The sequence below is a fragment of the Orcinus orca genome, chromosome 9 (genome assembly GCF_937001465.1).
Source record: "Orcinus orca chromosome 9, mOrcOrc1.1, whole genome shotgun sequence".
Classification (NCBI taxonomy): Eukaryota; Metazoa; Chordata; class Mammalia; order Artiodactyla; family Delphinidae; genus Orcinus; species Orcinus orca.
Window position 1 is genome coordinate 19,810,109 of NC_064567.1, and position 18,760 is coordinate 19,828,868.

The following is an 18,760-nucleotide window of genomic DNA, read 5'->3' on the forward strand; positions in this document are numbered from 1 at the left end:
TGAATATTTCTGTAGTTCCAGAAAAATAATACATAATAAATTGTAAACTGTCTTTTCTCTCATGATGTAGTTGCTCTAGATTGTAGAAATTTGGCAGACATTCCTAGAACTGTTTGTTAAAATTCAATAGCATGTAATTAAAGGCAGAGACTGCCATTTCTCTGGTGGGTACATTAAAAAATTATATTATATCATTTGGATTTGACCGTGAACTCAGTTCCCAAAAGAATAATGCCAGAAAGACAAAAGGATAAGTATATTGTGCTAAATAGAGGCACAAGTTACATAAAGTAACTACATTTACAGAACTGTCAGTTATACCCTAGCTATTTAAGAGTAATTATGCAAAAGATAGTTTCTGAATGAATGTTACTCTACATGTTGCCAGATGGAAACAGTGATTCTGATGAAATCCTGGGTTTTAAGCCTTGCCAGGCAGCAGAACAAGATTGCTGATGTTTTAAAGCCTGTGTTGACTGACGATTAAAACCAGTATTAATACCTGGATGCTATGTTAGTGAAATGGAATATTTTATAGACACATAGAAGTTTACTGCTTCTTGGAACTTTTTTTTTTTTAAAGACACATTTATTCAGCGTCATGATCAGACTATTACATTTAGCAATCAACAGCATGGGTGCAAAAAAGTCTACATTAAAACCCTTTGTTGGAATGCTTTACACTTTCCACAGAACAGAAACTAAAATAACCTGTTATACAATTAGTCACAAATACAGTCCTCGAGTTATTTTTGCCCATACACATGAGTATTGTCTAAAACATGTCTTCTTTGTAGCAGCCAGGCCCTGCCAGCGCTGTGCTTGGCTGAGCTCACAAATCTGTTGTAACCGGTAGCTTCCCTGTCACTTCTCTGGCTCTCCTCTCCTGCAAAGCTTTGTTTCCTGGCAGTAATCAAAACCTTCTGCCACTGCCACAGCTCCTGCTGCTGCTGGAACCACCACAGCCACCTTGGTTTCGGGGTTTGGCAGAGTATTGACCGCCACCACCATGGGGGCCAGAACTTCCGCCTCCAAAGTTTCCTCCTTTCATGGGTCCAAAATTTGAAGATTGATTGTTGTAACTGCCAAAATCATTGTAGCTTCCACCACCTCCAAAATTGCTTCCATCATTACCAAATCCATTATAGCCATCCCTACTGCCACCATATCCACCACCACCGCGGCTGCCACCAAAGCCACCTCGACCACTGAAGTTTCCTCCACGACCAAAGTTGTCATTCCCACCAAAACTACCTCCACGACCACCACCAAAGTTTCCAGAACCACTTCGACCTCTTTGGCTGGATGAGGCACTAGCCATCTCTTGCTGAGGTAGGGCTTTCCTTGTGTCACAGTTGTAGCCATTCACAGTGTAGTATTTCTGAATGACAATCTTGTCTACAGAGTCATGGTCATCAAAGGTTACGAAAGCAAAGCCTCTCTTTTTGCCACTGCCTCGGTCAGTCACGATTTCAATCACTTCAATTTTCCCCTACTGTTCAAAGTAATCTCTTAGATGATGTTCTTCAGTGTCTTCTTTAATGCCACCAACAAAAATCTTTTTCACAGTTGAGTGGGCACCAGGCCTTTGAGAATCTTCTCTTGAGACAGCCCTCTTTGGTTCCCCAACTCTTCCATCCACCTTGTGTGGCCTTGCCTTCATGGCCGCATCTGCCTCCTCCACGGTGGCATATGTGACAAACCCGAAGCCTCTGGAGTGTTTGTTGTTTGGATCCCTCATCACCACACAGTCTGTGCACGCTCCCGGCTGCTCACAATGGCTCTTCAGGCTCTCATCGGTTGTTTCAGAGCTCACACCTCTGATGAAGAGCTTCCGCAGCTGTTCGGGCTCTTTGGGTGACTCTGACTTAGACATGACGGCAGTGGAGGGTGGGTGGGGGAGACGTCAACGATGCTTACTCGGCGGCGTCCACGAGCAGAAAGTGCTTCTTGGAACTTTAATATTCATCTAGCACAGAAGTGTACTTTTTCAGATGAGGAAACAGAAACCTGGAGGTTTAAAAATTGGTTTTATGTAGTTGGGGAAGGGAGTGGTGGCATTGTCTACCAATTCCTTGTAATTGTCTCATCAAATAAGTTCTAAGTTAGTGAATGAGTATTTGTTTATTTAGGTTCCTAGAAGTGATTTGTGTTGGGGTGGCCATCCCAGCTATTGCAGAGGTGACTGAAATATAATGAATACTTGGGAACCATTCCTTAGGCTTTATGAAACTTAATCAAACAAGCAATAAAATTTCACTAGCTTTCTTGATATCATGGTACAAAGCAGGCATGCAGTAGTCTTAACATTAATTGCTATACCGAATGAAAGAAATTTTCAGTAGAACTCACCTGATTGTTCTATCAGAGGAAAGGACAGCTAAGTTGCTAGTTTGTTCCAGTTGCTCATTTTCATATACCCACAAATGCTTGTCTTCTGGTCATTACCTGCGATATTTAAGAATAACCCCAGACCTCAGAATGTTAGGGAGATGAGCTTAGATGATTCTGGAATGCATCAAAGCCTTGGGACCCCTCCACCAAAGGACCTCAAGGTAAATATAATGGCATTAAAGACAAGTGGATATGGATTCAAATGTTAGACCTCCTACGTACCAGTTCTTTGTCCTTGGAAATACCAAGTAACCTGTTTGACCCTCAGAGCCCTCATCTGTAAATTGGCTTTCAAAACATGTTTCCTGAGGGTGTGGAGAGGAAATAAAATATTATATGTGAATTTACATGGATATTAAATTAGGATAACATCAGGTATCATCATCATTAGTCTCCAGCGTCTAGGAGATTGATAATTATACACTGTTTGAGGCAACTTGTTGGGGGGAAAAAACCCTAGAAAAAAATATCTATTATTTTGTCATGTTGAAATGTTATATTGAATTTTGCCAGAAGAAATAGAATTACTGGCTCAATTGTAGGTCAGTTTTGTAAAATAGACATAATTTTTTAAAAAGCTACAATTTGGGTCTACGTTATCTTTTTGATTTTCAGAGCTCTTTAATGTACTTCATTTTATCTGGTAAAAAGGGATTTCTCTTGTATGTATTTCCATTCAGATTTGGCAACCTATATGTATCAGAGAGAGTAGATAGTAATCTGGATACTTTCGTGCACTTGTGCACTTATGTTTTTGTGTCATCTCTTGAGAGAGGCTGGGGTGAATCTTTGTCCATTGAGTTGAATGAATATAAGCCCAGCTGATGGGAGGGAAATTAAAGCAGCAACAGAAACCCAAAGCTGGTTGAACTTTCACTTTTCCAGGTTAAAAATGGCTTATTTATTAAACCCTGTGATATTATAATGTCGGACTCCAGCTCCTCAAGACTGGGCACACAAAGGCAAAGAAATCAGATTCCAGAGACTGGTGGTGAAGTTTGGGGGTAGCAGCTTTAAGGAAGTTGCTGGGGTATGGGGAGCATAGGTCCAGAGGAGGCTGTAGAATCTGGAGGAAATTCTGTACAGCTCATGTCTAGGTTGGTTCTTGTTGTTGTTTTTTAGTGTTGGCTTTTCATTTTAATCTTCTATTGGAAGTCTCTGACTTAGGATATTAATGTAGAACAAGGATTTATTTCTGCATTGTGATTTTAGGGTCAGTCTTGCAGAGTTTTTTATTTAATAAGAAGTACAGAACTAGTGGGGGGTTTTGGGGTTTTTTTTTAAACCCTCTGCCTATTACCCATAAAATGGAATGGATGACGAGGAGAGAGCATGAAAACATGAGTGAGGACAGGTCACAGGGTCGTGATGGGGCAAGAGCAAGGAGACATGCAGCGAGGAATCACAGAGGGGCATTTCCTTGACAGACACGCTCGTCTAATGGTGGATTTCACGGGGAAGAACATTCCTGGTTAGAAGGGTCTTTTCTTGAAAAACGAGTTTAACTTTGGATTGTATTCATGAGTGGCAGAAACCATCACTGGTGGGGTCATGGCTGCAGGAAGGTGATAGGGGGTGTTGATATCAATATTGTAGATTTCATTTCTACAGAAAAATGTACTAGGTCAGGCTTAATTCTGGCCTGTCTCATCATTTTGTGCGGTTTATGCAAGGATCTATTAAAAGTACTCACCAAAGAGCAAAATCACTGAAGTCCTTTTAATTGTAAAACAAAGAGTCTCACCATATTGTCGGCCAGCTCAGAAGACAATCACAGTAGGCTGTGTTATCTTCTTTAAAAGTGTACCTTTTTTGACTAGATTCCTCAAAAGGCAATCTGAGAATTTTCATAAAACTTAAAGACTTAAGTCTAAAACACAAAATTACCAAGCCAGTAACCTTTCAAAAAGATTTATATGTATGAAACTCTAATATGTTTCTCATGTAAATTCATTTTCATATATTTCCCACAACTTCCTGTTCTGTTTACTGTTTCTGTCTCAAAAAACAAACCAAAAAACCCAACTAGGGCTTCCCTGGTGGCACAGTGGTTGAGAGTCCGCCTGCCAATGCAGGGGACACCGGTTTGTGCCCCGGTCCGGGAAGATCCCACATGCCGCGGAGCGGCTGGGCCCGTGAGGCATGGCTGCTGAGCCTGCGCGTCCGGAGCCTGTGCTCCGCAACGGGAGAGGCCACAACAGTGAGAGGCCCACGTACCGCAAAAAAAGAAAAAAAAAAAAAAACCAACTAATATTGGTTAGTCCCCTTAAATTATCTTTTATATATGTAGTTCTTATATTTTTAGTCCCTTGAATCATAGTATATTTTAATGACTAAAGTATCCAGTTGTTACAAATTATGGGCATTATAAGGATTAAACCTGGTTTCTCAGTTGTGGATGAATGTCTTTTTATTTGAATATGCGACAGTTTAAAGATAAAGGTATAAGTATACATTGTTAATTGTTTTTTCTTTCTCTTTTTCTCTGTGGTACAAAATATGGTAAAATACCTGCTAACTCACCACCTTGAACACCCATAGGGCAGTTAAGAAAATTTCCCATAGCCTATTTTATATAATATACCTTCTGGCTCATCCCATTATGCAGAAAAAAAAACATTTTTCTTTTGAGAAAATTACAGCTCTTAAAAGTTTATCCACATACAAAAGGAATGTGTTGGTGGATATTCTTTATGCTGTATAGTTCTCATTATTTTTTTAAAACAAGCAATTTAGTACCCTTCTTAATAACAATTGAGAATTTTTGCTTGAACGTTTTCTCTTCTTTGTCACCACGAGCTGTTGACCAGGCTCAGTCATTCATTTGATATTTATTTAGAGTGAACTATGTGGAAGGCTCCATTTTAGACTCTGCAGATTTAACAGCGGAAAACAGGAAAAAAAATCCTGTTTTCATAAAGTTAGCACTCTGTTAATATAACACTGAATAACGAATATATTTCATGTCAAGTAGTGGTGAGTTATATGAAGAAAAATAACTCATAATAAGGGGATAGAAAATGATAGCGTGCGGGGGGGTGGAGATGCTGTTTTACGTAGGAAGGGCTCTGATCAAGTGCCACTTGAGCAGGCACCGAGCGCCAGGCTGCGCCATGTATGGGGAAGAGCCCTCTGGCAGGTACTGTTGAGCACCAGTTGCCCAAATCTCTTGCCTTGATTCCATGCCGTTTATTGCTCTAGTGTATCCTTCACTATCTTTTCAGAAAGTGCCAGGTTTGCTTTTCAAGTACTACAGTATCTGTCTTGCCAAGTCTGGCAGACAGTGCTTATTTTGGTCTGTATTTTGTTAGCAGATCAGTTCTATGTTGAGTTCAAATGGCACTCTGATTTCAAGAGTGATTCTAATCCTTGTTCTAGAGGAATAGTAAATAGGCGCTGTGGATCGGGTAGATGAATATTGAAGTACTTTTACAAAATTCCGTGTCAAGTGAAAATGTGCCTGAGTCTCCCTGTGACCTTGTACTTTTCTCCTTAGACCTCCCCCGAGCTTGCATTCCAAGTCAGCATGAATAATCCTACTTAGCTCTTTGAAAGGTAGAATGGCCACATTTATCGTGAGCCTACCATTTGCCAGTCCTCTGCCATGCACTTTACATGCCTTACTTCATTTAACCTTTCTAGCTGTTCAGGACGGTTATCCTCATTTTATAGACGAGAGTGAGGCAGAGTAATGGTGTGTACTTTATCCCAGGTCACAGAGAGAGTAAGGGGGAGAGCCAGGATTTGATCCCTGGAAGCTAAGCCCGCAATCTCACCCTTTGTCCTGCATGGACTCCTGGGAGGTTGGACTTGGGATGGGATTGCATTAGACGCAAAGAGGCTAAATAGGCTGCTTGACTCGACACCTGTTTATAATATTAGTTGGGCAAAAAGTCCTCCTCTAACCACATTTAGCCTGTGCACAGGGTGGACAGATCTGTTTTCACCACCTCCATGTTCCCTTCCCTGTTTTCACTGAGCCAAACATAAAAGGCCTAATAGCTACTCTTTGCACCTGTTGTCTTTGTACCGAGTCTCCACTTTGGGGTTGTTTTTTCTTTTTCTCCTTCTCTCACCTTTCCCTCCCCACTTTTATGTTCCTGGCACCCCACTGCCCTCTCACTTCCTCCCCATCATTAAAACAGAAAAAGGTTGGAGTCCCCGAAGTTTTCTCTACCGTGGACAGTCAGCTGAAGCTGCAGCGGTTGGGCATGACTGTAAATGTTAAAGTGACTATTCTGGAGCTTTGGGACACATGTTCATTTCTCATTCTTAGCACGGGTTATCACTCTCTTTTTTACCCTCCCTGTAAATGTTTCTCAGGACACTCAGTTATATGATTTGCTTTCCAATACATTTGGCATAATTTTAAGAGTATCTTTGTACCATAACCCTCTTTATCTGATAAATTACAGTTCATTTTAGATGTCTGTCTTAACATTTCTGATTATAGAAAATGCAGTTTTAATAACAGAGGTATATGGTTGAATACATCCTTGTAATTAATAGAGATATTGCTGACATTGTATTTGAAAACAGTGTTCTGAACAGGATGAGCTGCAGGATAATATGAGAGTTTTCAGAACTTTTTACGTTATTTTTAAAATCTTTCAGTTATCGAGTCATTACTGTAGTTTGAAATTGAGGTTTATCACATTGCCACTCATCTTTTGAAATTGGTATCTTTTTCAGTACGGTCAGATAGTACCAGAATCAAGAGAAAATAAGCTTTGTCTTTGTTTCAACTTGCGACACATTGCTGCTGTTCCCCACCTCCCCACTTTAGTCAACACATGTTGAGTTCTAGGTGCCAAGATTCATGGACATGGTTCCCTTTTCTTAAGGAGCCAGTAGACTATAACAGATACGTAAATGCAAGGATTATTTCCCTCTCCTCTAGTTTCTTACATACAGTGAAGCGTTCAAAAGAATTTATCTTTTTGAGATAAGGGTGTCTTCAGAAAGACTTTCACTTGGATAAAGTAAGTGATGAAACCAAATTGAAAAATCTTATTTATCATCCCATGTTGTGTAATAGAATCTGTAGGAATTGTTAACCTGTGAATCACCTCTATATTGCTTTTTATCTAAGCTGGTTACATAGAAGATAAGACAAATGAAGGAAACTGTAGCAGCTAGGTCATTATAACTGAGGTACAATTTTTATTTTTTAATGACTTGTCCTCTGGCTTTAGGTTGACATTAACTATACTGGGAGGGAGCACATGAATTAATCATTGGAAAGTTATATTGCTATGTTTCACTGGTTTCTAAGCTTTGGTTGAACATTTAAGGGGCTTTTAGTGAAGTTATCAAGTACATCGCTGCATCACTTCCATTGAGTTCGCCAACTGTGACTAAGACACTCATGGTAACGAATGAGGATCTCTTCTAGGTGGTAAACTGAGGCTCCAGGGCAGCGGCTGAACTCTGATCGTTGTTGAACTAAATGTCCATGTACAGAACAGTATGGCTGCCCAGGGTGCTCTCAGATCAGATTTAAGAGCTATTTAGAAAAAAAATGGCTTTATGAACACTTAGCTAAGAGACGTTCCTGATTGTAAAAGTGATATTCTTGCTAGTGTTTGTACTCTTTCTTATCCCCAGGATGATTCAGTGGGACTCGAGTAATATTATATCAGGAAAGCTGGAGTTCTCTGATATACAAACTCTAAGTGTGCAAAAGACTAAATATCGATTTTTCTTTGTATAATTAGCGCTTGCACAATACTAGGCTGTTCGTGCTTTGTTGAACTGAGAGCTAAATCCCAGAAAGTTGGTATGAGAGAATCAGAAGATGAGGGCAGGGCTGGCATAGGCCAGCTGCTTGAGGAGTTGTGTCAGTGGCTGGCAGCCTCAACAGAATGCTCCTTTGCAGTATTGCTTCTGCTTTGTCACGAATGAAAGGTGTATAACAAATGTTGGTTCAAGGGGAGTGAAGCCAAAGAGGAAGGAGGAGAAAAGAATTGAAGGAAGAACTGAAAAGAAACTGAAGACAGCTGTAGTCTAAACGAGCTCCAGTATCCAGATTGGAATAACCTGCGTCTCAGCATAGAGAATTGTAGACAGGGTGGCAGCTCTGCCATGGAGTGGCCACCTCAGAAGACAGTGAGGTATCCCAGGACCGCTGGACCAAATCGTCTTTTGGCTGAGTTGAGGTAGTGTAGCCTCTAGATGACCTTCCCCTCCTCCAACTCTAATTCTTTAAACATCAGAGTATCCTAATTTTTAAAACAAGGACCCTGAGACCCAAAGAAGTTGAGTGGCTTGCCCAAGGTCACAAGCAGTCAGGTCACCCTTGGAAAGTGACCACTGTCAAGCAGAAGCCTTCAGTTCTAAATAAGCTGCCTTGTGGGGTATGCCAGTCTCCCTGTCACCATCAGTGCTTTAGGCAGAATGAGAGTGATTGCTTGTCAGGGATGTTGCAAAGAAGATTCTTGCAAAAGGATTCCATGACCTGTAAGGTCCCTTACAACTTTAAATTCTGTGATTCTAGCTCTGTTTTCATTGGTTTAGTAAGACAGTGTTCTCCCCCTAGCTCCTTAACTCCTTATAGAAATGGATCTTGGAAAGCATTTTGTTACATTTTCTATTTAAAATAACAATTAGCCTTGCATCTCAGGTACTTTCAATGGTGTATTTTACCATGTGTAGGATTCGTTGGGAATATGAGTTTATTTAGTTACATGTGAAGTGGTAGTTTGGTGAAATAACATTGTGGCTTCTCACTAAACCAAAAGCTCAAGAAAGCAGAGAGCCCCTCATTTTCCCAGCTGTCAACCTGACTGATATTTTAATTTTTCTGCCCTGTAGAAAACCTCAGTCTCTTATCCAATAGATAAATGAGTGAACCCCCCAGGAAATGCAGCAGAATGTTTCTGTTTGCCAATGCAATAAATGCAGAAGCTAATAAATGTCTCCTTCCATCAGGAGGAGGCGTGTAATGAGTAAATGATGAGAAAACGAATTGAGGGAAGCAAATGATCCATCCGATCTAAGATGACAAACAGTTTCTTAATAACTTGTCCTCCAGTTGGAGAGAGGGCTTTCACCAGGCAGAGAGAATGCCTGTTGGAAATAAGCCTAGCACACGGCCATTTACATCTGGCCGCTGATGGATTTATTTAGCCTGGTTCCATTTGGGTCACACTGAGCAATAAGCTGCAATTCAAACTCAGCCTGGTTATGGCTGGCTTTCTTTGCTCTGTAATTTCTATGAATGTGTGCTGGGAAAAGGATTCATTTCAGGGCCTAATTCACATTTCTTACCCCAGATTACACTTATGTTTCACATTTGTCTTTTCAGCAAAGACCTTTTTTAGAAGTAGAGATCCAGTCTCTTTCCCTCGAGGTATGTTCAGATCACAGGGGTTTCACAAGAACTTCTTTCCTGTGGGGTGAATATGCTGTTCTTTATAATGCTTTTGTGTACCTCAGCTCTCTAAATCTCCAGGGTCTGCCTTTATGGAAACCAGCAGAATACTGTATGCTTTGTCCCTCGTGGATGGCTGCACTCTTGCTTACGGGTCTAGTTTGGAAGGACTTACACTAGGCAGAAGGCACAGTGTGATTAAGACGGAGTAAATGAGATAGGCTTTGGAAGAAAAGGAGTTGCGATCCACACTGAAGATGAGAGAGAGACTCCATGCCGGACCAAGAAGTCATTTGATGAAATGCATTTTATCATCACCCCTTTGTGGGATCTTTCTAAGAACATTTCTCAGGAGAGTCATGGGGAAAAGATTGGCTACCAAATACCAGCAGTTTTCAGGCACAGATTTTCATGAGTATTTCTAAAAGAAGACTATCAAATTGCCTTTACTGGGTATTCCATAATTATCTTTTCTTCCCCATTCCACCTCCCCCCCCCCTGCACTTTGTCTTATTTGTATTTAAAAAAAAAAATTCTGGTATTTTTTAGTACCACACGAATGAATGCATTTCTGCAGTTGAGGAGTGAAACTTTTAAGTAGTCGTAGGGTTTAGGGGCATAATGCAGAAAAATGTTAATGAGTCATCAAATAAAGCTGGACATACATGATACTGCAGGGCCCTTGGTGTACTTGGCAGCATATGAAATGTGCCTTAGATATTCAGGAATCCTGCACAGTATTTTCTAAGGGAGAGCCATTATACCTGAAAGCTAAGACTTTTCAATGTGCTTCTATTCACATGCATATTTCTATGCCAGCTCTTTCAAAAGGCCTTTCCTTTGAAATACAAAAAGATAAACATGTCTTTGAAATGGATAGGTGATCTCTTTGCCACTTTTGAAATCTTTCTCCATTTCATATCTGAGATTTTTTAACACCTAAATTAAGAATGACTTTTCTGTTCACCTGAGTAGCTTTATACGCATTGCCAGCACTTGAGAGAACCATTGTCACAGTTATTATTAACATCTGAGTTTGGGTACAAAATCGATGAAAGGAAATTAAAACTTGAGATAGGTGTTCCATCTGCATTGGATCTTATTTTTGCTTGAGTATTGCAGTTCATTGTTAGGTGACTTAAATAAATATGATACCTCCATGGTCAAAGAAAACCATGAATTTATCAAGTACTTACAGAGGTACCATCTATTGCTTAGTATTGAAAACACTACAGTATTTTAAAATCTCAAGACCTAAGGCCTTACAGCCCTGGATTTGGAGCATGAGACCTGGGCTGATTTGGTTATAGCGCTTAGTACCTGTGGGACAATAAGCAAATGTATAATGTTGGTTAAGCATACCATTCCTTATAGGTAAAATGAAGACAGTAGCCTCTAACTTTACTTCCTCCTTGACTGGTTTTTATTGTATAATCAATTGATATAAATCATTGCTTCCTAGTCGTATTTGCTGTTGAGGAGTCCAAGTCTCCACTAGCCTCGCAATGGTTTTAACTCTTGCTTTGATGGAATTGTGTTCTTCTGTAAACGTGGAATCCGTAGAGCCTCTGCTCTTCTAGGGACTTTTTTTTTTTGCTGTACGCGGGCCTCTCACTGTTGTGGCCTCTCCCGTTGCGGAGCACAGGCTCCAGACGCGCAGGCTCAGCAGCCATGGCTCATGGGCCCAGCCACTCCGCGGCATGTGGGATCCTCCCGGACCGGGGCACGAACCCGTGTCCCCTGCATCGGCAGGCAGACTCCCAACCACTGCGCCACTAGGGAAGCCCCCTAGGGACTTTTTTCATATGACTATCACATCCCTCTGGATTATGAGGACTGGAATCATATAACTACTTAAATTTCTTTTTAAGTATTTCCCTCAGCTACTGGTACCTTGTCTTAGGAGATGGCTGTCAGTAAATATTTGAGTGAATAAAAAAATGAACATTGACTCGCTTAACAAATGGCAGAAGAATTTCAGAGACACCAAGAATAAATAGGGTTTTAACGTTCATAATTTAAAAGTTTTTCCCTCCTCTTTAAAAAATTAATACATATTATCTCATCTGTATTGGCCTTGTGGGTGGATGCACCTGTAGCTTGTGAAAATGCCAGGATTTTGTTTCTATTTCTTTGTTTTGGAGGAGAGCTGGTACAGTTTGGAACATTATGAGAAAATGGTTGTGTAACTGTCCTTATTCTTGAATCTGTTCACCAAGAACTAAACCTTAAAGGAATTTAAATATTTCTTCTCTTCTTTTCCTTCGTCCAGAGAAAAAAACATAGCCTAAAACCAACTTCCATCCCTCTGTTGTATGGGTCATCTGTTGCTTATTTTAGCTGTCCTCTGTGACAACTTGAGTATTTAAGTTGCTTTTCATTTTTCAATATTATAAACTCTGTGATGAAAAATTTTTTCCCTAAATCTTTATGCACACTTGTGAATATTTCAGACATTTCTAGAAATGAAGCTGAGTCGAAGGCATTTGAGACATGTTGCTGTAAATTGTACCAACTTACAGGACTTTGTCTGGGCCTCTCCATTCTCTTCCGTCAGGACCCCTTCCTTCCCTGACACTTCCCCTTCCTCTCAGGGAGTCACTGGTTACTCTGCTCTGCTCTACACTGGTTACTTCTGCTTTCGGAAGTGTTAGTCCTGTTCACCCCACCTGTTTGCTTGTGAGTCCCTATTAAGAAGTTAACTGACCGTAAGCTAAAGGGGTAATAAATGGATTAGCCTTGAGTTTCTCAACCTGAATTCTGAGGAAACAATCTCAGAAGGTCTTCAAATCTCTGTGAGAATCTTTAAAGTCTGTTTTCTGTTCTGTGATTTCTGTGGTTATTTCTGTAGTTAATGTAATCATATTTTCAGTCGGTAGGACTGCCCCACACGTTTGAGGAACACTAGGCTGGGCGACAGAACCTGCTGCCCCCGTGCATTTGCACTGTAACAGGGGGCTCTTGGAGGCACAGAGGACTGCGAAGCTGAAGGCAGTTCTGTTTGCTACTGCAATGGATTCACTGCTTGTATTTCTCTCCCCACTGGCCTTTAAAGACGTCTTCACCCTCCCACCCCTGGGCCTGGCCCGTGTTAGTTCTTCAGTGAGCTCTTCTGAATGAATGAATTTGAGGGCTGGAAAAGAAGGTGAAATGGGTAAGAAAGAGCATCCAGGGGAGCACCGATTCTTAGTATAACATTGTGTGTGAAGGAAGAACTAAACAGAGTTGATGATAAAAGCAGCTTGTGTCCGTCTGCTCCTCTACAGTAAGGATTACTGTTAACAGCTTTCCTTTTAGCCCACGGTTTTCAAGAGAACACCATGTGCGTGAATGCACGCCCATGCACATGCTGAGCAAGTGCAGGAGAGTTTGCATGTTAGATTTATAGAGTTCCCTTCTGTGGGAGACAGGAGACCCACTAGGGTGAGGTGTAGTGCAAGCCTGAGCTCAGCTGGCAATACATACGCGATGCTGTCTGGATAGAGCCATGCAGTGCGTGTGCTCTTAAATGTGCACGTGGTAGCACCTTGTTGAGCCCTGCACAAGTTAAGACTGATGACCTTGAGAATGACTGTGTTACATTCCTCAGTGAGAGCTTCCTGCACTGGTAACATGCAGTGATTTCAGAGTTTCTATATGGGTCTTGCAAGACATCATGTGATAACCCTTCCGATGACTGAATTTGCTGTCTCATGGTTGTAGAAGGGTAGTGAGATGCACAACTGTGTCAAGAGCAGAAAGGCCTTAGGTGTGTAATAGAGAAGACTGAAAGGTGAGTGTAGAAGGGTGGATACTGTTTTATTTCAGCTAGAAGAGCTACAAACAATAGGAAGATTTGAGACCTCTTACTGACATTATTATATAAAAGAAAAAGTGAGAAAAATGAATACCTTATAATTAGGATAAGTGGGAAACCTCCATTTAAGCGAGGTTAATGGGAGCTGTGGGTGGGAGAGGGTCAGGCAGTCACTTTCCCAGTAGTTTCTAGGTAAGTAACCTTTCTTTCATGATACCAATTTGCGCATAATACCTGTTGGAAATTGAGGCATAATTTTCTTATAAAAATGATACAAGCCCACGATGAAAACTTAAATTGTTATAGAAGGCTATTAAATAAGAAGGAAAAGTATCTCCTCCTCAGGTCCCCTTTCCAGGGGTAACACATATTCCTTGCAGAATATTTCAGGGTGTGTGCGTACATATACATCATATACTCATCATTTTATAAAATACACTGTCCGAATTGTCTTACAACTTTGTTTTTCATACTACTTGGATCTCTTTCCATCCATATCAATACAAGTAGTAGATCTCTCTTATTTCTAAAGGGGTTAGAATAAAGTTTTGCAAGTGGAGAGAATTCTGATAAGAAGCTTGAATTCTGACAAAAAACCTAGAGAAATTAAAAGGAAATAAAACCACAACCTACTTAAGAACTGAATATGAAGGGTAGTTAGGTACTTGAGAGAAATACAGGGCTTTAGAGACTCATTAGAAAAACTACTTCCTAGAAATAAATAAAAGATCACACTATATGTGGTCCTATAGCACTATGATTTTTTAATTATACACTTATTTGTGTGATTTTTAAATTTATGTCTGTCTTCTCCAGTATGCCACAAGCTCCATAAAAGTAGGGCCAAGTATCTTGTTTGTTCACCGTCCCATTCCAAATTCCTGGCCTAGTGTCTGGCACAGACCTTCAGTATTTGTAGAATGAAGAAATGAACAGATAATAGGAAACTTAGACTGCCAAATGAGTGTTTGGTGCAGGTGTTTAGTTAAATTGCTCAGATGAAGAAACTGAGGCGTGAGGTAATATAACTAATACAGCTTGTGTATTATTGCAGGGCTGTCAATGAATGTAGAATTCCTATTCTGATTAGAAAACTAAATCAAGAAAAAAAACCCTTCAGACTCTAATTAGTGAAGTTTCTAAAGTGCCGGCAATAAAACTAGAAATGCCAGAAGAAGCTCTGAATAGCTGTTTCTTTATATGAGAAATAGTAACGATGGAATGAAAGTGTAATTACAAAAGCAGTTTATTAATTTTGCCAAGGTACCCAGGAGACAGTGGGGTTTTCATGAAATGTGGCTTCTTAGAGATGGTAAGATTTGATGCTAGAGGTAAGCATAGCTTTAAATTTTTTAATTCTTTCTGTTCTGTGTCAGAAAAGGAGAGAGGCAGAAGGAAACAAATTTCTGATGTGTAGAAGCAGAGGATTCCACAAAGGAAAGGAGAAAGATGCTCCTACTGGGTCATTGCATTTGACTTTATTAAATTATTCATGAGGTGTACAAAAAGCAAACATATCAAGGCATAAGGAAGGTCTGTTCCTCATTTATTTGACTCTCGATATCATAAAAATGGAATAGCTTAAATTAGGAAAGTTTTTGGTTTGGGTTTTGTTTTTCTTTATTTAATGAAAGTCTAGAAGTGAGCAGTCCAGGGCTGGCACGGTGGCTTCAGTGTCATTAGAGCCCCAGGCACTTAACCATTTCACTCCTGTGTCCTCGTACAGGGTTTCCCTCTTTAAGGTGGACTCATATTCCACGATGGCTGCTGGAGCTCTGGCCATTGTATCTACATTGCAGATTAGGAGAAAGGAAAAAGGCAAAATGGCTGAAAAGATTCCCTGCCAGGTGAGGTCAGCTGTCTTTAAGCAGCCTACCTGGAAGTCCCACACAACAGTTCTGCTTATGGCTCAGCCTAAATAGAAGCGAGCTGGGGATTTTAGTTTAGTTGACTATATATCCAGCTTAAAATGGAGTTATCTAAGGAGGAAGGAGAGATTCTGGGATAAGCTAGTGCTGATAGTCTTTTCCACAGGGAATCTTCATTTGTCTTTACTGTGGAACCTAGTAGGGTTTTTGATTCATTAGAAACTGCTAAATTAGTAATTTATTATTGATCCCCAGTGATATGGACTTGAAAAAGTAGGGCTGAGAAAAAGTAAGATACACTTATAGATGTACACAAATGGTTATAAGCAGATATTTAGGGATGCTCAGCATAAATACATAGTCTTGTAAGTTTATTACTTTCACAAAACAAAACATTACTCAGTGTTAGAAAAATGGAGATGAAGTTTGAATCCACCTACTTGATGGTCATTCTTCAGGTTCATGCGTAGTTGTTTAGGTAAATTAATGGGGACCCAGGCTCTGATGGATTGGCCAAGGAGCCAGGGGCTGTTGGCAGTAGTATTGTGATGGAGAACCACTGTCTTCCACAGGGAGAAGCCAGGCTGTCTGCCAAGAACTGACCTTCCATTGTCCCGTTGATGCAATCACCCTGAAAGATAAGACCCTCATTTTGTGTGTTAAAAAGTGAGACTTAGTTTAAATAACCCAAACCATTCCTTGGTGTGCCTTTAAGAAACAGAATCCTGAATCTGATATACTGTGCATCTGAGCCAGTGTTGGCAATTTGCAAGCTATTTAAATATTAGCTTTGATTTTCCTGTCTTGTAGACAGAATTCTCCTGAGCCCCAGGGGAGTAGGGGGAGGGAAAGGGATGAAAGGAGAGAGTCCAGGAACAGTGGAATCAAGGGCATGGGTCTGAGGAGTGCCAATAATGGAAGGTTCTTCAAGATGCCAACTACTCTCTATTCAAAAGCCACTTTTCTCACTGAGAATTATCAAATCCCTTCCCCTGCTCCTGCCCATCTGTAACAGACTTCTGCGTGTACAGGAACGCAGGGAAGGCAGAACTCAAACCTGCCAGTAGGCTCACTGTTAGAAGGTTTGCCAGGAGAAATACTGAAATCACTTGATCAAATGAACTTAGATGATTAGTGATTTCTTATGTTTTTAATTTAATTTTATTTTTTTTTTTATACAGCAGGTTCTTACTAGTCATCAATTTTATACACATCAGTGTATACATGTCAATCCCAATCGCCCAATTCAGCACACCACCACCACCCCAAACCGGTTCCCCTGCCACTGCTTTCCCCCTTTGGTGTCCATACGTTTGTTCTTTACATCTGTGTCTCAATTTCTGCCCTGCAAACCGGTTCATCTGTACCATTTTTCTACGTTCCGCATATATGCGTTAATATACGATACTTGTTTTTCTCTTTCTGACTTCCTTCACTCTCTATGACAGTCTCTAGATCCATCCACGTCTCAACAAATGACCCAATTTCGTTCCTTTTCATGGCTGAGTAACATTCCATTGTATATATGTACCACATCTTCTTTATCCATTCGTCTGTTGATGGGCATTTAGGTTGCTTCTGTGACCTGGCTATTGTAAATAGTGCTGCAATGAACATTAGGGTACATGTGTCCTTTTGAATTATGATTTTCTCTAGGTATATGCCCAGTAGTGGAATTGCTGGATCATATGGTAATTCTATTTTTAGGTTTTAAGAAACCTCCATACTGTTCTCCATAGTGGTTGTAACGATTTACATTCCCACCAACAGTGCAAGAGGGTTTCCTTTTCTCCACACCCTCTCCAGCATTTCTTCTTTGTAGATTTTCTGATGATGCCCATTCTGACTGGTGTGAGGTGATACCTCATTGTAGTTTTGATTTGCATTTCTCTAATAATTAGTGATGTTGAGCAGCTTTTCATGTGCTTTTTGGCCATCTGTATGTCTTCTTTGGAGAAATGTCTATTTAGGTCTTCTGCCCATTTTTGGATTGGGTTGTTTGTTTATTTAATATTGAGCTTCATGAGCTGTTTATATATTTTGGAGATTAATCCTTTGTCCGTTGATTCGTTTGCAAATATTTTCTCCCATTCTGAGGGTTGTCTTTTCGTCTTGTTCATGGTTTCGTTTGCTGTGCAAAAGCTTTGAAGTTTCATTAGGTCCCATTGTTTATTTTTGCTTTTATTTCTGTTACTCTAGGAGGTGGATCAAAAAAGATCTTGCTGTGATTTATGTCAAAGAGTGTTCTTCCTATGTGTTCCTCTGAGTTTTATAGTGTCTGGTCTTACATTTAGGTTTCAAATCCATTTTGAGTTTATTTTTGTGTATGGTGTTAGGGAGTGTTCTAATTTCATTCTTCTACATGTAGCTGTCCAGTTTTCCCAGCACCACTTAATGAAGAGACTGTCTTTTCTCCATTGTATATCCTTGCCTCCTTTGTCATAGATTAGTTGACCATAAGTGTGTGGGTTTATCTCTGGGCTTTCTGTCTTGTTCCATTGCTCTATGTTTCCATTTTTGTGCCAGTACCATATTGTCTTGATTACTGTAGATTTGTAGTATAGTCTGAAGTCAGGGAGTTTGATTCCTCCAGCTCTGTTTTTTTCCCTCAAGACTGGACTGCTTTGGCTCTTCAGGGTCTTTTGTGTCTCCATACAGATTTTAAGATTTTTTGTTCTAGTTCTGTAAAAAATGCCATTGGTACTTTGATAGGGATTGCATTGAATCTGTAATTTGCTTTGGGTGGTATAGTCATTTTCACAATATGGATTCTTCCAATCCAGGGACATGGTATATCTCTCCATCTGTTGGTATCATCTTTAATTTCTTTCATCAGTGTCTTACAGTTCTCTGCATACAGATCTTTTGTCTCCCTAGGTAGGTTTATTCCTAGGTATTTTATTCTTTTTGTTGCAGTGGTAAATGGGAGTGTTTCCTTAATCTCTCTTTCAGATTTTTCATCATTAGTGTATAGGAATGCAAGAGATTTCTGTGCATTAATTTTGTATCCTGCAACTTTACCAAATTCATTGATTAGCTCTAGTAGTTTTCTGGTGGCATCTGTAGGATTCTCTATGTATAGTATCATGTCATCTGCAAACAGTGACAGTTTTACTTCTTCTTTTCTGATTTGTATTCCTTTTATTTCTTTTTCTTCTCTGCTTGCCGTGGCTAGGACTTCCAAAACTATGTTGAATACTAGTGGTGAGAGTGGACATCCTTGTCTTGTTCCTGATCTTAGAGGAAATGCTTTCAGTTTTTCACCATTGAGAATGATGTTTGCTGTGGGTTTGTCATATGTGGCCTTTATTTTGTTGAGGCAGGTTCCCT

At 40.2% G+C, this 18,760-nt stretch overlaps 1 protein-coding gene and 1 pseudogene across 5 annotated transcripts in view; one reads left to right on the plus strand and one right to left on the minus strand.

Annotated features, from left to right (window-relative positions):
• The window catches only part of CHCHD3 (coiled-coil-helix-coiled-coil-helix domain containing 3), a 306,323-nt gene that overhangs the window by 195,951 nt on the left and 91,612 nt on the right, over positions 1–18,760 (plus strand). The window lies entirely within an intron of this gene.
• Positions 552–2,208, minus strand: LOC101289324 (heterogeneous nuclear ribonucleoprotein A1-like; annotated as a pseudogene).